The sequence below is a fragment of the Macrobrachium rosenbergii genome, chromosome 21 (assembly GCF_040412425.1).
Source record: "Macrobrachium rosenbergii isolate ZJJX-2024 chromosome 21, ASM4041242v1, whole genome shotgun sequence".
Classification (NCBI taxonomy): domain Eukaryota; kingdom Metazoa; phylum Arthropoda; class Malacostraca; order Decapoda; family Palaemonidae; genus Macrobrachium; species Macrobrachium rosenbergii.
The window spans coordinates 70,458,165-70,478,097 of NC_089761.1; the positions used below are offsets into that span (position 1 = coordinate 70,458,165).

At 41.0% G+C, this 19,933-nt stretch overlaps 1 protein-coding gene across 1 annotated transcript in view; it reads left to right on the forward strand.

Annotated features, from left to right (window-relative positions):
• Positions 1-19,933, forward strand: part of LOC136849552 (general transcription factor 3C polypeptide 1) — a 1,135,756-nt gene that overhangs the window by 495,743 nt on the left and 620,080 nt on the right.

Sequence of the window (19,933 nt, forward strand, 5' to 3'; positions counted from 1 at the left end):
CCAACCTTAAAGCAGGAAAGGAGAACAGTTTCATAGCTGCATTACGCTAATCTTTACAGCCCCTGGCAAGATAATATTCACACCTATAAACGCGGTGCGAATATTGACAACAGCAAAATGAGCGAAGAAAACGTCGACTTTGTCTCCTATCTTTCTGCTTTGCTACAACCTTTACTTTTACTTTATTTGCAAACGATGCCACACTGCTCAATAACAAACTGAAAGTTTACTTTAGGAGCAAAGTGCAATTTAGAATATACACCAAAAGGGTGAACTTGTTTGAAATTAATTGATTACCCAAATATTTCACAAATACCCATTCTTTTTCGGACAAAAATTTCACTGGGGTAATAAGGCTCTAGAAGGGAATACACAAAGAATACTCTGAAATTACAAAATAACAACAACAAAATAAAACATACAAGGCAGAGTTTAAAGGGAAACAAATGTAAACCCACTGATTCCTTAATGCTATCCTTGAATTACAGGCAAGCTATTAGTTGTGCCTTGAAGAGGCAGCATTCGTGACAATACATTGTAGGTATTAAATAATATCCCTTTACCAAAATTGTAATAATAGAATTCAATTCTTCTTTTCAATTCGACCTCCCACGGTTCATGGCTCGACGAGCCTAACTAATATTTCCCATTTAACGCTAATCTGAAGGGACAAGAACTTGACAGCTGTGAGGCAAGGAAATTATTCATGGTTTTAATTCGCCAACTTAAACGACGCTAAATGACGTTCGCAGCTTACAACCTCGGTGTGTTATAAATAGACTACTCGACGTATGAATGGGAGGAATAAACACATGAAGGGGGAAAATGGACAAGGCTAACATTCTCCACAGGGATAACTCAAAAGGGAAAAAATGTAAAAAATCAAAAGAAAGGAACTGCACGGAATAACAAACGAAGGACATTACTTCATACTAAAGGGCAGGCCACACCGCCGGTGATTAAAAGGGCATCGTTAAAACTCGTAAGGGCAGGAGTCTTGTGACTCGAGATTCGTTAAAAAATAGAGAAAAGATTAAATGCAAAAGTGAATACCACATACGTAGAAAACAAAAAGGCTAACAGAGGAGGTATTTATATTTACTTTTATCTAACTTCCGCTGCCAACAGACGACAGTCAGAGTTAACTCTCGCCAAGGGCGGGGAAAAGAAAACCAAAGGGCACACCCTTCAGGAAGAGTTGACACGCCTGCCTTGTGCCAAAGGACTAGCGTATGGCGTGCTACTCCCACTCTGTCTCTCTTACTGCTTCAAAATAAAATGATTTATTTATCAACGGGATGATATCTCATATATTAACTGCCGCTATGGTAAGTAAGGGAAAGTGTGAAGGAAAGATCGATAGAGAAGTAGATGAGGGATATAAATTCAAAGGAAAGGAAGAGGATATGGAAGGCCTTGGCATCCTCTCCTGGATGAAAGGTGCCAAGACGCTCAAAGATTTATAAGATGGGGGCCCTATGCCAAGTTTGCACAGGGGCCAGAAGAGCCGGGCTCCTTGTGGATCATTTCCAAGGCGACGCCCACACTATGGTAACCCCACGCTAACCTCTCCTTGGACCGTTGTCCTTGGCCGGGAATCGGAGGGCCCGCAGGCCAAAAGGGCGGCAGGGGCTATCTGGGCAGCTGCCGCGACTAACCGACCCAGGAATTTTGTTCGCCATCTCGACAATCGCGCAGTTCGCAGAGAGTTCATCGCCCAGGAAGGCAGGCAGAATCATGATCAAGGAGGGAACTGGCGGGCGGCGGCGTAGAGAGAGGACGCCGGAGGGGGCGGGGTCGACTTTCATGCAGGGTGACCAGCTCAGGCACTGACATTGGCACTGGCACTGGCGCTGGTGGACATGTGGTGGTGGTCTCGCCTGTCTGGACGGACGGAGATCGGCACTGCTCAGCCGCCAAGGCACTGGCAGAGGAGTTGAAGGCCGAGATTCTCCTGAAGGGAGATCTGGCTGAGGCCTCGGCACTGGCACTGATGTATCGTGCCGGGCACTGGACTCGGATTTGGATGATTTATTGGGGAATGGGGACCCCGTAATGGTTGTGGCTGCAAAGGGGACGCAGTGTCTTGGCCCAGGAGGACGCCATAGCCTGAATGTGTTTGCCATTTACAGACGTAAGGGTCCTGGTTTCTCTGTGGGGTCAGACCTCAGTTGGACCCTGTAGGGAGTATTCATCTTAAACTCGTTATGCCCTCAATGGTGACGAGCTTGCGCGGGTCAATTATAGCTCCATAGGGGAACTTTGTCCCTCCCATGAGGGAAATTTGCGCCAGAGTCACAAATGCCTTGACCTGGCGTGTTGAGTATTTTACTCGAGGAGGTGCCACATAGATGGGACCTCGGCAGGAGGGCCTAAGGACTCAGGATTCGCACGCTTGTGGGCGACGGGGCGTGGAGTTCCTGCCTTAGTTATTTCTAGGAATTTTGCCCATGAGGAAGGGTAGTGGCTATAAACCTTGCACGCTGCAAAAGGTTTGGTTGAAATTCTCGCACTGCCCCAGAGAGCAGGCGACTTATTAGGGGCTGTCCGGGAGAGAGAGACGTGGGTGGTTTGGCTGCGCATTGCTCTTTGGCATGCCCGATTCTTTACAACGAACCCGCACACAACAGGTTACCGATTGCCCATTCTTCGCGGAGGGGCACCCGATAGGTATGGGTGGCGTAATTTTGCACAGCTCTCCTGGGTGATGGGTGTCCCATAGATCCGCTTATTCGGCAGCAATCAGCTAAGGTGGGGGCTCTTCGGGCGACATGTACGGGCGAGGGCCGAGGTGCGGTAGAGAAGTTCTATCTGTATTTGTTCGATGGCATCGTTGAGGGTCGTAATCCCACTTAGGACTCGAACCATTTGCACGTGGCATCGCCGACTGGTAGGCCCAGTCTGCCCAGGTTTGATTGGCCTCTTCAGCCCGCGCCAGCTTCCTCCAGCTTTCAGGGGTTATCTCAAGACGCCTTGGCAATAGTCTGGCTGCATTTAATTTCAATTTTCTTCCTGCTCCTCCGGCGGAGGGCTGTTACCCAAAGGGAAATTTTAGTTGTTAATAAGTCTCAGGCTCTCTAACTACACGGAAGACAAGAACTCAGACTACAGTGACGCTGATTTTAACCACACAGCCAACAAGTGAGATATAAGTGGATACCGACTCCCACCTACAAATCCCCGTCTAACTCAGGTATTTGTATTTAGAAACGACATCAACCCACCTCTGCCATGCTAACCATGTAGTGCGTTTGTTGCACGCAGCCATATTATAATGAATTTTTATCACACCACCGTGATTCATATACAAGCATTAAGCTGCAAACGTCCTTTTAATATCCAATTTGCTCTACCTTGGAAATAATATATTTTCATATATGTTACCCGAAGGGTAATTTTTTAGTTGATAATAAGTTCGTTGTCTCGTGGGCTCAAACCACGGAAGACAAGAATTCAGGACTACAATGACGCGATTTTAACCACACAGCCAACAAGTGAGGTATAAGTAGATACCGACTCCCACCTACAAATCCCCGTTGAACTGAGGTATTTGTATTTAGAATCGATATCAACCCACCTCTGCCATGCTAATCATGCAGTACGTTTGTCGCACGCAGCCATATTATGAATGAATTTTTATCACACCACCATGATTCATATACAAGCATTAAGCTGCAAACATCCTTTAATATCCAATTCGCTCTACCTTAGAAATAATGTATTTTCATATATGTTACCTGAAGGGAAATTTTTTAGTTAATAATAAGTTCGTCGTCTTGTGGGCTCGAACCATGGAGGACAAGAACTCAGGACTACAGTGATGCGATTTTAACCACATGGCCAACAAGTGAGGTATAAGTAGATACCAACTCCCACCTACAAATCCCTGTCGAACTGGGGTAATTGTATTTAGAATTGATTTCAACCCACCTCTGCCATGCTAACCATGTAGTGTGTTTATTGCACTCAGCCATATTATGAATGAATTTTTATCACATCACCTTGATTCATGTGTGGTGGGTAGAGCAATTGCGTTAGGTCTACCCACCACACATTATCGAGAAGGCTATTACCAAAGCAAATAAAATATACTACAAAGGTCCCACTCACAACAGACAAATAGATTTTAACAACAAAATAAAGTTTCCGTATGACAGAAACATCCAAAAAGCCACAGAACAACTCAGGTCTAACAATCCTTTTATCTTCCATTATCCCAAATCCATCGGGAGCTCGCTCATTAACATATACTTAAATAAAAAAGGGGAAGAAGCCGGAGTTTACCAGATTCCGTGTAGCAATTGTAATGAGAGGCCATTCCATAAATTGGAGTGGGGCAGAGCTGGTTTTCAAAAGTAGCTGTCTGTACAAAAGAAAGATGCTGGAATCTGCCATCATCAATCAAACCAACAATATGAGCTTGTCAGGAGGACATTGGAAAGCGGATGAAATTGACGGGTTAATCCTTAAACCTCTTCTCAAACAGGTGCTCCAGGAAACATGACCGCCAGACGAATCGCAAAACAGGAGTTAATGAGGCCAAAAACCATTAGGGAATTGTTTCCCCTCCTTCTTGGGAAATGGTCACCTGCATACCATCTGAGATTTAATGCCACACCTACATATGCTTTGTATATATACTTCTGTATCATTTCATCTGTCCATATTTTACCAGTTAACAGGAGCACAGAAGGAAGTGCTCGAAATATGTGGTTGCAATGTTCAAATAGTTTTTTATACACTGTGGTATTACAGTAAAAGACATTCATGTGTGTGTGTGTGTGTGTGTATATATATATATATTATATATATACACAGGTTGACTCATCGCTAATCCGGCAATCAGTAGTCCGAACAATCAGTAATCTGGCACAAATTTACGGCTACAGTAATTTCTGTTTCGCACTAATTTTCAAATTTCGGTCGCTGCGCTAACTCGCCGCAAGGCCGCCGATTTGGTGGCGCAGTGTGTGCCTCAACAAACTCGAGGTGTTTGTAAACACACGCATGCTTTTGCTTTTCCATTTTTACATTTATTATTGTCTTTTGGCCTACGCTATGGTATATCGTATATAGGCTACATATAATGTGGCCTAGCCTACATTATACTAACTCTATTCACATATTAACAGTATGATACAAATATCAACATAACGAATGTGCATCTTTTTTCATGGATCTTTTAAAAAAGTTATGCTTACTACATTGTATCCAGTGCGTATATTCTCATATTGCTTTTTATTATAAATTGCGATCAATGTTTTGTTTTTGGAATCGATAACGCTGTGTTTATTTCACGCATTTAACTCAGTTCAGAGAGCTTTTCTTGCTTCTAGTAAGCGTAAATGAATAGATACTTTTTATTTGGAACAAGGATATTTTTCGTTATACTTAAATGTTTTTAAATCGAAATATAACTTAAATCACGTTTCGTTGTGAAATTAATTTAGCTATTTTTTTCGTTAATATGTTTTGTTTGGGAATCGCGCTGGCCATTTTGGGTGTTTTTGTTTTTTTGTAAGAAAAATCAAGATTCGTTCGCTATTTTCTCTTGATTTCATCATAATATGAGCTTTACCTATTTATCTTTTATGTCGTGAAAACAGCAGTAATTTGTATTCTTTCATGCCCAGTAGTTTTGATTAAAATACATTCTCTCCAATTTTATTTACAGTCAAGTTTCATCCATGTTGCCGATGCACGATAATTTATAGTCATTAGCAGCTTGAACATTGTTTTCTCAGCTTCAGCTACAAATTGCAGCATAAAGTTACTGCAGCAGTATATTTCCTTGCCGATCTTTTCTCCAAAGCGAATGAGGGTATAGTGTAAAAATATATCAGTCCTATTGTACTGTATTTAACGTCATTTGTAACATAACTACAATAATTGTTTAACCGTCACGATGGTTGAAATACAAGCATAACTGTTGTTATCCGGCGATTATTAGCAAAACAACAGTTTCCGTTCGTTGTTTATGGCTGTATGCATTTACACAAAAGTATAACGTTACTAACAATACTTTTATCATTCTCTTTTACCTTTTTTAACTAGCAGATGGAATAAAGAGATGGAGGAAAAGAAGTTGGTCTCTTCTGGTCTCTCTGCTTTATGTGTGAAATTTAAAAATATTTCCTAAATATTTTTCGTATCAGTATTAATTGCTAACCCCATCGTAAACTTCGAAATATAAAAAGTCAATTATGTAACTCGAGCACTACCTGTATTTGATAATTGTCTTTTCTTTATTAACCAACTTGTAGAGATTTATGGGATATTTTAATTGTAGGATGAGGTGCTTAGCTACTGTGTTTCAGTGTGTTCTAGCCTAATAAATGGTTAATCCGGCAAAATGGCTAATCGGCACCCTCTAGGTCCCAATGATGCGGATTAGAGATGCACAACCTGTGTGTATATATATATATATATATATATATATATATATATATATATATATATATATATATATATATATATATATATATATATAATATACTGTATATATATAGAAATGTATATATGTATATATATGTATAGTATGTATATATACATATGTATGTATATATGTATGCATATACATATGTATATCTTAGCTTGATGATGAATAATATTGCCAAGACCAGGAAGAACATTCTTTATCACACAAGTTTTCAAGGTATAAAACCTCATCATCAGGCTGAAAAACCGACAAGGATAAGAATCAATGAAATTACAATAAAGTAAATTGTCATAATAAATCTTCAGCAAAAATACTAACCAAATATATAAAACAAACAGTAATTACAAACTAAAAGGGTGAGACACAAAAAAAGGGATTTTGACAAAGGAAAATCTATTTCTGAGGAAGGTCCGTGTCACGGTGAAATTCCATTACAGCACGAATTTCTAGGTATAAAATGCTAGATATACCAGAGAAAAAGAGCTTTCAGGAAAGCTGGGGTTACTACCCCAGTCGAGCGTCTTCTAGGAAGGCGTCGGTATAAGGAAGGGTGAGTGAAATACCACTACCACGGAAACCTACTCGAAAGATCTCTCCTTATCAAAACCCCCGGAACAGAGCGGTGAGCCGTTACAGCCCCCACACTCAACACCCGCCAGGACGGCGACACCAGCGCCACCTACCTCATTCCATGCTAGCACTAACCCCAGACTTGGCATGTGCAAGTAGGGTGAGGAGTACTAGGTGAGTCAGGGAGGGTCACGGGTGACACGGGACCTTCCTCAGAAATAGATTTTCCTTTGTCAAAATCCCTTTTCTGAGTTCAGTCCCGTGTCAGCCGGTGAAATAGTGACAGAGAATCATGCCAAGGCTGCAAACTACGAGGAAAAAGAAAATAAAGGGTAATCTGAAGAAAAAACATAAATCACAAAAGCAGTTTAATCAGGGAATCTCTTACATGTGCAAGAAAAACACTAAACCTAAGGCACATCAAAGACTTAAGACTAGAAAAAGTGGGAGGTCCCGGCATGACGGAGGAAAAAGGCCCAAAAAAATCTTAAAATTACAAAATTACACAAAATTGGATAGGTACAATGGTGTACACAAAAAATGGTAAATACAATCTTAAAACTACACACGTAAACTTAAGCTAAACACATAAGAGATCAAAAATCAATTAAAACATACAGTGTATATACAGATATCTGGGGTACATGGTGCAAAATAAAAACCGCCCAGTACCCCACAAGAAAACACAATGGTAACATGTCAGATTACAGTTTCCATCAACAGAGACAAAATACATCAATATGAGGAGCAAGGCAGTGAGGCATAATCAACCAGGAGGACAAGCAGAGAAGTAAATGAGGCAGGCGGGCGGGGGAAAAGGAGGATAAGGATATGATTGGTTAAGGTGGGGAGATGACACTTCCCACAGCTATGGTAGAAAATTTCAGGGCTTGAGCGATTTTTAAATAGTGGCGTTTAAACACTAGGTGATTTCCAACCCGTGTATTTGATAGTTCTGAAAAGTCCATATTATGAAAGTAATTAATGGAAGTAGCAACTGCTCGAATATCATGAACCTTAGGAACTGAATCTGGGTTGGCTTGTTTAATAAAATACAGAATTTGTTGTCTTATAGCATTCAGTGAAAAGAGTACCACCTTTCTCCCTGATAAAAAGAGGACCCGACTTACTCTGTGGAGTTCTTAAAAGGTAAGATTTAAGTGTATAAACTGGACATAAAGACTGGTCTTGTGGAAGGGGCACCACCTTCCAAGGAGACCACCTGTCTTGTGGGTCTTCGTTCTTAGCTAAAATCTAGGATCAGGGAAAGGAGGACCTCTCCGGAAGGGAGGAAGTTCACAAAATTATCACCTCTAGTGAGCCGACAGCTCTGAGATTCTAGCACCTGAAGCCAAGCTAATCAGAAATAAAGTTTTCTTAACAGATCCTGATAAGAGCATTGAAAGTTATCCATCTCTGATGCTAACTTAAGGACGTCATTGAGAAACCACGTAACAGAATGTGGGCGTGATACTGGTCTCAGACAGCGCATGCTCTGGGGATAGATGAAAAAATAGGAATCTGTAAGGTCGATTTTAAAGCCGTAAAGAATACTTTCTTCAGGGCTGACTTGGTTGTGGTAATAGTGGCTGGAGCAAGGCCTTTCTCAAACAGTGATCTAAAAGAAAGAGACTCCTAAATTAGTCGTCATGATTTTGGCTTCAGATGCTTTTAGGAAGGAGGCTAATTTTTTTGACTGCTGAGTCATACTGTCTAAAGTAGAATCTCTTTTATCTGATTCTAGAAACAGAGTGTTGACAGGGTCAATGTTTGCTCCTTTTGGGCTGCGAATTTTATAAAGTCCATAAAACTAGGGCATTCTGAATTCTTGAGGAAGCTGACACAGTCTTGGTTTGTACTGTCTGGGTCAGAATGGGCTTGGGAATCCGAAGACTCCGCAATCCCAGTTCCTGAAGAAGAGGAACCAATTGCTCTTCGGCCAGTAGGGGCTACTAGGGCTGGTTGACCTTTGAATGTCCTGAGTTTGTGTAATACTTTCAGCAGTAAATTTATTGGAGGGAACAGATAAATTTTCTCCCATTTGTTCCAATCTACTGTCATTGCATCCGTGGCGTACGCCTGAGGTCCAGGTTGGGGCCACATAACAGGGGAGCTTGAAGTTGCTTTCGTCGCGAACAGATCCACTTGGAGACCAGGAACCTGGCGGCAAATCCATTTGAAAGATTCCGTGTCCAGGGACCACTCCGTCTCCAACGGAGTAGTCCTGGACAGGAATCCGCCACCTGCGTTCGTACCCCGCTAGGTGGGTGGCTGACAGGTGCCAGCTGTGCTTGTTCGCCAGGAGAAGATAGCAACCATTACTTGGTTTACTCGACCTGATTTGGAGCCGCCCCTGTTGATGCAATGAACTACCACTGCGCTGTCAATACCAACCTGATATGAATCCGGTTGGGGCGGATTTTCTTCAAAGTTAGAAAGACGCCATAGCTTCCAGGGTGTTTATATGGAACTGCTGAAACATTGTGGACCACGTTCCTTGTACTTTTGTTTTGGTGAATATCCCCCCCAGCCGCTTAGGGAAGCGTCTGTGTGGAACAACTAGTGCCGGGGGGGAAAGTGAAGCGGAACTGTCTTGGACAGGCCTCTGACTGTGGTCCAAGGCCACAGTCTTGTCTTTAAGATTCGAGGGATGGAGAGACCTTGTCTCTGAGCTTGACATTGGCTCGACTCCGCCACACTCTGTTTATGTCTTTTAATTTCGCTTTTTAAGAGCAGGTCTGTCACTGAGGCAAATTGAAAGGACCCAAGGACTCTTTCTTGGGATCGGCGGGATGCTGATTGATTTTGAGAAATTTTCTGGTGAGAGATGCTATCTCCTTTCCTCTTGGGAGGTGGGAGGGATAACGTGTGAGCAGACAGATCCCACTGCAGGCCCAGCCACTGAAACCGGGACTCCGGAGTCAGGCGGGACTTTCTCTGTTCAGTTGAAAACCTAACGACTCTAGGAAGTTGATGACTATGGTCGTAGCCTTCTGACACTCCAGAACTGTTGGTGCCCAAATTATCCAATCGTCCAGGTATGCTGCTAGGGATATCCTCGGGACCGGAGTTGTTGAACTACCGTGTCCGCCAGCAGTGAATACCCTGGGCGCAATGTTAGACCGAAGGGCATGACCCTGAAGGAGTAGGCTTGATTCCCGAGTCTGAAACCGAGGAACTGAGAGAAGTTCCGCGCAATCGGGACGTGATAATAAGCGTCTGAAAGATCGATGGAGGTGGTGACGGCTCCACGCGGAAGTAGAGTCCGTACCTGAGCTATTGTAAGCATGCGAAATTTGTCGCATTTTATGTAGAGATTTAGACGCGACAGATCCAGGATCACTCTTTGCTGATCTGAGTCTTTTTGGGAACAGTGAATAACCTGCCTTGAAATTTTAGGTGCCTTACTTTCTTTATTGCTCGTTTGTTGAGCAATTCTGCCACATAATCCTGTAGGATTGATGAGGGTGGCTGGTAAAACCTGGTTCAGAGGAGGAGGTTCTTGATCCAGCTCCAACCCAGACCTTTGGACACAATGCTGTGTGCCCAAGGGCTGAAGGTCCATTGGTCCCTGAACCAATACAGGCGACCACCTACCTGTGTTTTCTCAGTGGGAGAGGAGCGGGTTTGTTCCTCTACCACGTCCAGGTTTTCCCCTTGGGGTGGTGTTCGCCTTCCCTCTGTGAAAGGGCCCTGCCTCTTCCCCCTTGCGAACCCTGTTAAGGCCGTGAAAGTAATCCCGGCCCTCATAGGTGGGGTTGTATGCTGGTGAAGCCACATAGCAAGGGAATGAGCTGGTTGGACCAGCACATATTGTTGGGGGTGAGCCTTTGAGGTGGAGGACTGTGCCACTGCCGAGACTGGGGACGGCTTGGACTACCGTCTGCTGGTGGGGCCTCTTATGCCTCCTAAAACGTTTGCCTCCTCTCGTCTGGGGGCCGGCAGATTCTGGGGTCTTGCGTTTATAGGTGGAAATGCCCCAGCGAGAGCGCAGACTCTGGTTGGCCCTTGTAGCCTCTGCCATAACATTTGTAACCTCTTCTTCTGGGAAGAGGTTAGGTCCCCCAGATCGAGCTCTTTACGAGCTTGTTAGGCTCGTGACGGATAGTAAGCATTTGCGAAGATGAACTTCCTGCATTCCAGTCTGGCCATGATGAACTCAAACAGGTCAGACTGAAAGCCAGCCAACAGGGACTTAGCCAAGACCTGAAAAGGGTTCGTCTGCGCAGGAGGCGGCAGTGGCTTCTGTGAGGCAGACGGAGTTCAAGGACCGGGCTAGCTTAGTCCGGGCATCAAACTCCGCCTTTCAACAAAGATTCCGGCAGCTTTGGGAGTTGCTCGCTAAACTGTGAGGAAGCACAGAGAGGGTCCAACTTCCCGACCGTGAAAGTGTGACGGAGCATCCATCCAGAACTCATCACTTCCTGGGAAAACCAGGGAAGTGGAGTCTGTTTCCTTAGCTGTGGTAACGGATTACCTTCAAAGCACGCTCGGGCCGTAGCCAGGCGACTTTGTTCAAACAGGGAGTGGTAAGTTGTCTCCCAGGGCAAACATAGTGAAGCTGCCCTTGAAAGGAGTCAACTTTGTGTTGTCTGCCTGCCACTCCGTCAGAGTGCGTGGGAGAGACGACTGAGCTTGGTCCCTAGGGATGATGACAGTCTCCTGGGAACCTTATCCGAACGTATCCAAGCTTCCTCAGTCAATTTTACGAAACCTGGATATGGGGGCAAAAGATCGGGGAAGAACTCCAACTCCTCCAACCGTCTCGTGCCAAGACCTTCAATGGTTAGTTTGCCATCATGTTGGATGGCCCGGAGAGCGAAAAACGCCAAGGGTTGCCAGGATCGAAAGGCGGGAGTTCCGCTGTATCGGGAATGACATACTGGGGTGGCTGGGGGTGGGTTGAGCATTCCCGCCAGCATGTTGTCATGACTGGCAAACTTCTCGAGACCTTTTCGTATGTGGCAAACTTTTCGGACATTTGATTGAATTTGTCATTAAAGTCCTCGGAGAACCTTTGGAACATTTCTTTCGCAAAGGCCTCCGCGTCAAAGGCAGGTTGGCGAGGAGGGCTTGATCTTGATGCCCTCTTACTCGCGCCTTTGCCGGAGGAACCAGACTTGCTCCCGGAGGCTACAGGTGCTGAGACCTTAGCCTTCGACAGGGGAAAGGCGATGCTTTCTTGGAGGACGAGGACTTATAGCCCCGCCTTCCATGAAGTCTTCAACTTCAACAGGGATAGCTGATGGAGCCCTATCACCCAAGGAGGAAGACTTCCCAAAACCTGAAAAAGAGGACAATGAAGAAGCTGGGGAGTCAAAAAAGGGGCCCGCCCCAACAACCTCACCTACCTCGCTACTTACCCCCTGGTCCTGCTCAGTAGCCATCGGTTCGAGGTCTAAGTTCAAGGCAGCGACGTCCTCTGAGACTTCTGAATAAAGAATATCCACTTGGGGTGGCTGGGTCGCATCCCGGATCTGCTGGATGATGGGGGTGGCAAGATCTTCTGGCACTGCGGCGCCACCCGTGCGCCGGGGTAGAGCAGGTCCCTCAACTGGCGTCGAGGACGTAGGGCTTCCCGACGGAACATTCCTTCCAAACCCAGCCACCCAGGCCGGAGAGATTCCAAGGCCGACTTCTTAGAGGACTCGTCCGCCTGAAAGAAAGCCAACAATTAGCTAAAGGTGAAAAAACAGTCCGGAAACCACATAAACAAAATTCAAAATGAGGAGCATAAAACGGAGGAAGAATGTCACTTACCGACTCATCCTGGATGGTTTGCACAGAAGGCGAAACAAACCTCACAACCATCGGGTGCCAGACTACCAGGTCGTCAAGTCGGACCGCGCAACCAGCGTGGGTCCGGCACACTACGTGACCGTAAGGTTGTTGCAGTGACGCAGTACACCCCGGCTCCTCACAGCGAACAGTCTGTAAGTGGAAAACGAACATGAACCTACCACTCTAAGCAATCTAAGGCTGGCAAGGCCGGGAATTTCAACTGCAGCCGGAATACTCCGGTGGAGAAGAAATACCTTTTAATAAACTAGGCCAATAAGCTCTAAAATACACAGAGTGGCAGGTAAGACTTTCAGACCCCGGAATACTCCGGGAATGGAAGAATGAGACAACAGGAACTAACCCGGGGTTGCCTGTAAAATAACGGCGGAACCCCGGGTATAGAACCGGACTCATGTATATAAAATAAAGGAGAGTACTCCGAAGATAACAAACATATGTATATTTAAATACTTATATCATAATAACAAAAACTAGTGATGGTAAAAGAAATACTCCGGAGACCGGAGGGATCCGCTCCCTTATATAAATGTAAAACTTTCTTCACTACTACCCCGCCAGAGAAACAAGGTGGGTCAGATGCTCGTAATGTTTTAACATAAACTGGAGCAAAAACAATAACCCTAGCCGAGTAGCCCGACGGGCGGGAGGAGTGTGGGATAAAGTGTTCGAACACGTTCGAGAGCAAACAAACCACTAAACCAAACACAGCGATGCTAGAGGGACTGTATGGGAGGAGCGAATCCCTCTACCAAATAGAGAAGTCCCTGAACTCGGAGAAAACGCCATCTAGCGTCACCCGCAGCGAGTAGAGCAAGGCTGGAGGGGAGGAGGGGGTGGAGAGGGGGGAGAATGGTAGGCTACCAGGAAGGAACAGGAGAGGGGGAAAACTATCACCCGCTCAACTGCATACACCACTCCAAGAATGAACTGGAACTGTGATAGGAGGGTGGCCTACTACTAGGAAAGGGGAGCGACCAAGCCTCGATGCCCGACTCCTGCCTAGGCACAGCCTAATAGGGACCTAACCTAACATAGGTTAGGAAAAAAGGGGAGTGTAGGAGGGAGGAGGAAGCAACAGGGAGAGAAATTTTGTGCCGAGAACCAACCGGGAACGAGAAGAGGGGGCAAGAAGGCGAATAGCCTAGAGGAGACACATCCAAAGAACTCTATTCCCCCCAAATGGAAGGAAGAGAACTAAGGGGCTCACTCTGCCCACCAAAAACGACCCGGAGGAAACAGCAACAAAACTCCCTCAACCTGATGGACTTCCACACCGAGGGCAAGGGATGGAAGCAACAACCTACTCCACAAAAAAACCATCACACAAAAATATGAAATAAAAATGTGCTCAATAGGGTGCGTAGCCTACCCCGAGGCAACGGTTAGATCTAAGGCTGCCGCCACCATGAGGAGGTAAACAACCAAAAACAAAATAAATAGAACTATCGCCAAGAAAAAATAAAAATAGCCTAATACAGACTAAAATAATAGGGAACCCAACCTGGAACCCAACCTGGGGGAACCTGGGACGGGGCATCACCTCAAAGGGCCTATAGGCCAATATATTTAAAGTGCTAAATTAAAAAGGGGGTTGCCACCGCAGGAAACCACCAGGAGGAGAACCAGGGGCAAAAAAATATAACTATAACGACAATGAGACAACTCCAACAGAAGGAAACTGATGGGGTCGCCTCGATGGTCGACATGGCTGGCGGGGACTTATGTGGCGTCATAATAAGATCTCAAAATAAATATATAAAATGAGACCAAAACAGCCAAATAAAAACGAAAAACCCCACTATAAGATAGTACTTAACTTGGAGATAGTAAAGCTGCTCGATGACATGATGAAAGATGGAAAATTCCAAAAAAGGGACGAGCACACAAAAGTAAAAAAGATGATTATCACGTGCTAGAAAATGGAATGAGGTAGGTGGCGCTGGTGTCGCCGTCCTGATGGGTGTTGAGTGTGGGGGCTGTAACGGCTCACCGCTCTGTTCGGGGGTTTTGATAAGGAGAGATCTTTCGAGTATGTTTCCGTGGTAGTGGTATTTCACTCACCCTTTCTTATACCGACGTCTTCCTAGAAGAGGCTCGACTGGGTAGTAACCCCAGCTTTCCTGAAAGCTCTTTTTCTCTGGTATATCTAGCATTTTATACCTAGAAATTCGTGCTGTAATGGAATTTCACCGGCTGACACGGGACTGAACTCAGAAATATATATATATTATATATATATATATAATATATATATATATTATATATGAGATAATATTTATATAATATTTATCAGGTCTTACATATTACATATATATATATATTTTTAAATATATATATACAAACATACAAAACACACTATGAAAACCATTTATTTTTAATTGATAATTGTATATACCCACATATATTATTTTTTTTTTTTTGTGACTTGTTAAGACAGTTGCCTACACAGATTTTTAATAAGCATATATTGATTAAATGTTCAGATAAAATATCTTATTCCAGTGCTTTAAGCCAGACAAAGTTAGGAAGAAGAACTACTGTTTGTTTTGTATCAAACTCACAAGAATAATTAAAACTTCAGAATGTAAAAAGGTAAAACAACTTATCATGGAGATCCATTTCTACACCTCAGTCAATGGAAACCTGTTTCTCATGAAAACTTTCTTGAATCAGGATTTCAACTAAATGTTTGGGCTGGATTTTTATATGCAACAATAATGAAGTTCATGATGTTTAAGTGGGATTTTGCAATTTTTGGCTATTTCATTCCATATTGTGGTCAAATTTCTGTCAATACTAATTATTGAAGGCTGTTCTTTGATCAAAGAAGTATCTGTTACTTTTTGTCCAGTAAATATGATCAATTTCTAAAATTTTTTATATATTGTTTTTGTTTACACTTTTTAGTATTATAGGTATATCCATATCTCTGTTTAAAAGCATGATTAAAATTTGTTTGCCCAAGTGTTCAAATATTTCTCAAAACTTTATCTTCAAATCTTTTAACATCATTTTTCGAAATTTAAATCAATCTGATGTGCTTTTGTCTCAATAACTTTGAAATAACTTGAGTTCTGACTCATGATTGAAGTTTTATTTTCTTAAAGTAATTGAACATTTATAGAAACAAGATAGAAATATTTTTATTTTCCGTGGAATATGACACAATCAGTTTTTCATTTATACAAAAGATGTTGATGAGATTCAGTCTGAATTGTGAAACTTGGGCAGGCAAAAATAAATTATAATATGTCTACATGTTTGAATTTTTATCCTGCTCCTGTATATAAAATATTATATATATATTATAATATACAGTGGACCAGCATAAGTAACGCCCTTTGTTTAATGGAACAAAATTAAAGCCTTTTTGATTATCCTTTATTTTTTGAACATGAATGTATTGCCACAGGTTAATAGATTAATATAATATATTAACAAAATTAATGTAATGCTTATTCAGTTTAATAATGTTCATTACAAATGATATTTCGGCTTTGCACCCTTGTGATGTTAAATTCAGCTGATAACAATCTTGTTGGTTTCAGCACCATTTTTATTGTTTTGATAGTACAGTTGAATTGCTTTTACTCTCTGTTCCTTTGTTAATCTCATGGTTGTATAAAATATCTGAAAAATTAAGATTCAGCAAATTAAATAAAGAAAATAATAAAGAAAATATACATTATAAGATATAAGATTAAAAAAGGGCGTTACTTATGCCGCATTATTAGACCGAATAAGCATTATATTAATTTTGTTAATATATTATATTAATCTATTAACCTGTGGCAATACATTCATGTTCGAAAAAATAAAGGATAATCAAAAAGGCTTTAATTTTGTTCCACTTAACCCTTTAACGCCGACTGGACGTATTTTACGTCGACAAAAATTGTCTGTCAGGTGCCGAGTGGGCGTAAAATACATCGACTACAAAAAGTTTTTTAGAATTGTGGAAAAATACTTATAGGCCTAGTTTGCAAAAAATTTTAAATCACGCGCCTTGAGGGATGCTGGGAGTTCACAGATCATGCTGTTGTTTTGTTTACAAGCGTGACCCAGCTGCACATGCGCGAATTTCTTTCTTCTCCCACTAGAAAGCATCAGCGACGCATCGTCAGAGAGCGATTTCTAGATGCGCTCATGTTTTGCTGAACTTGTGCAAGTGTTAGCGTGTTTTTTTTTTTTTTGATGCGTAGGCAAAAAATCTTACATTCTAGTGATATTCAATCATTTACCTTCATTTTGCAGCAAACGGGAAGTCTCTAGCACAATATTTCGATTTATGGTGAATTTTTGAAAAAACTTTTTCCTTACATCCACACGCGCTAACTTTGCTGAAAATCTCAGAAATTATTTAGTCACTTTGTCGTAATTTTTGCACCGTTTTCTATTAGCCGTTACATAAAGTTTTCTATAAGAAAATGTGCGCAATTTCACGTAGAATACAACAGAAAATAACTCATGGTTGTAGTTTCATCAGTTTTGAAATATTTTCATATAAATCACGATAAGTGCCAAAATTTCAACCTTCAGTCAACTTTGACTTGACCGAAATGGTCGAAAAATGCAATTGTAAGCTAAAACTCTTACATTCTAGTAATATTCAATCATTTACCTTCATTTTACAACATACTGGAAGTCTCTAGCACAATATTTCGATTTATGGTGAATTTTTGAAAAAAACTTTTTCCTTACGTCCACGCACGCTAACTCTGCTAAAAATCTCAGAAATTCTTTAGTCACTTTGTCATAATTTTTGCACTGTTTTCTATTAGCCATTACATAAAGTTTTATATATGAAAATGTGCATAATTTCATGTAGAATACAACAAAAAATAACTCATGGTTGTAGCTTTATCAGTTTTGAAATATTTTCATATAAATCATGATAAGTGCCAAAATTTCAACCTTCGGTCAACTTTGACTCGACCGAAATGGTAAAAAAATGCAATTGTAAGCTAAAACTTACATTTTAGTAATATTCAATCATTTACCTTCATTTTGCAACATACTGCAAGTCTCTAGCACAATATTTCGATTTATGGTGATTTTTGAAAAAACTTTTTCCTTACATCCGCGCGCGCTAACTCATCAGAATATCTCAGAAATTCTTTAGTCACTTTGTTGTAATGTTTGCACCGTTCTCTATTGGCCGTTATATAAAGTTTTATATATCAAAATGTGTGCAATTTCATGTAGAATATAACAAAAAATAACTCATGATTGTAGCCTTTATCAGTTTTGAAATATTTTCATATAAATCATGATAAATAGAAAAAATTTGACCTTCAGTCAACTTTAACTCGACTGAAATGGTCGAAAACTGTAATTGTAAGCAAAACTCTTACATTCTAGTAATATTCAATTATTTACCATCATTTTGCAACAAACAGGAAGTCTCTAGCACAATATTTCGATTTATGGTGAATTTTTGAAAAAAACTTTTTTACGTCCTCACGTTATGAATTCATGCATCATTTTGTGATAATATTTTCTCTGTGTTGCTTTGATCGTTTTACAATTTGTTATATACCAAAATCATCGCAATTTAGTGTACAATACAACGAAAAAAATAACTCATTAGATTTAACCATTTTGCTCACAGTGCGATTTGTATACAATTATATATGAAATTTTTTTTTATGCTGTCATATATTCCAATATTTATATGTGATAATGATATTTTTTTTCATTTCTGATGGTTGCATACTAAATTTCAGGCAATGAGAAAAAAAGGAGCCAAAAAAGAACTCTTATTCTTAAAAACTAAGCGTGCTGTGATTTTGAAAAAAACTTTTTTTTTTTCCAGTAGGCGCTAACTCTCAAACCTGCCTTGAGGCATACGGGAGACACTTTTTGTAAATAGACGCTCGGCGTTTAAGGGTTAAACAAAGGGCGTTACTTATGCCACACACTATATATATATATATATATACATATATATATATATATATATATATATATATATATATATATATATATATATATATATATATTAAGATAAAGATAAAATCATGGAGGAAAGGGGAACACTGGAGTGCTGTGAGGCCTTTCGACTGTCCGTTGTCCTTTACTTAGCAGACTGAAGAAATATAAAAGTAAGTTTACAAAGAAAGCTCATATAGATGACAGATCGGGATTACAAAGGAAAAAATGTGTACCTGGAATCCAACACAATTGAAGAATTAGTAGAACTGCCAAAATAGGGTTAAATATTTAAGAGGTTTTACAAAGGATTAGGATCAACCGTTCAGAAGCAGGGACAGGACAATTTAAAAGATTATACAAGGGGGTGACTGACTACAAAAAAATATTAGTACAATGAAATAATTCTCTTTTTTGTAAACAATAACAGTTTTTTACAAGATGAACATTTTTACAAATACATAGAAAATATACATAAGGTAACTAATTTGTAATTAAGTCCGTGGTTTTATCTTTTAGGTCATTCTTGAACATTTTTCTAATACAGGGGTCCAAATAATACATGCCAGGGCTAAAGTTAAATTTAGAGCTGGAAGTAAGCTGGATAATAGCGGACTCCAAAAGATTTCTTGAAGAGAAATTTTTCGATCTGGCAATCACTGAACTTTCAGTCCAATTCTTCCTGTGAGAGTTTTCACTTAAATGAATGAATATAGCATTGGATGTGTGTCCAGTTTTGACTGAATACTTATGTTGCTTAATACATACATCTAAATCTTTGGTAGATTGGCCAAACATTTCTATTTTTTATTACATTCCTTTTAGTGTGTTATTATATGAAAAAACAAGGTTGACATAAGATTTTAACAATGAATAATTCTCAGTTGTGTTGGATTCCAGGTACATATTTTTTCCTTTGTAATCCCCATCTGTCATCTATATGAGCTTTCTTTATAAACTTACTTGTATATTTCTTCATTCTGCTAAGTAAAGGATGACAGACAGTCGAAAGGCCTAGCAGCACTCCAGTGTTTCCCTTTCCTTCATGGATTTTATCTTTATTTATATATTCATCACGTTCCATATATTTTTGTGATTCAATTATACATACATATATACATATATATATATATATATATATATATATATATATATATATATATATATATATATATATATATATATATATAT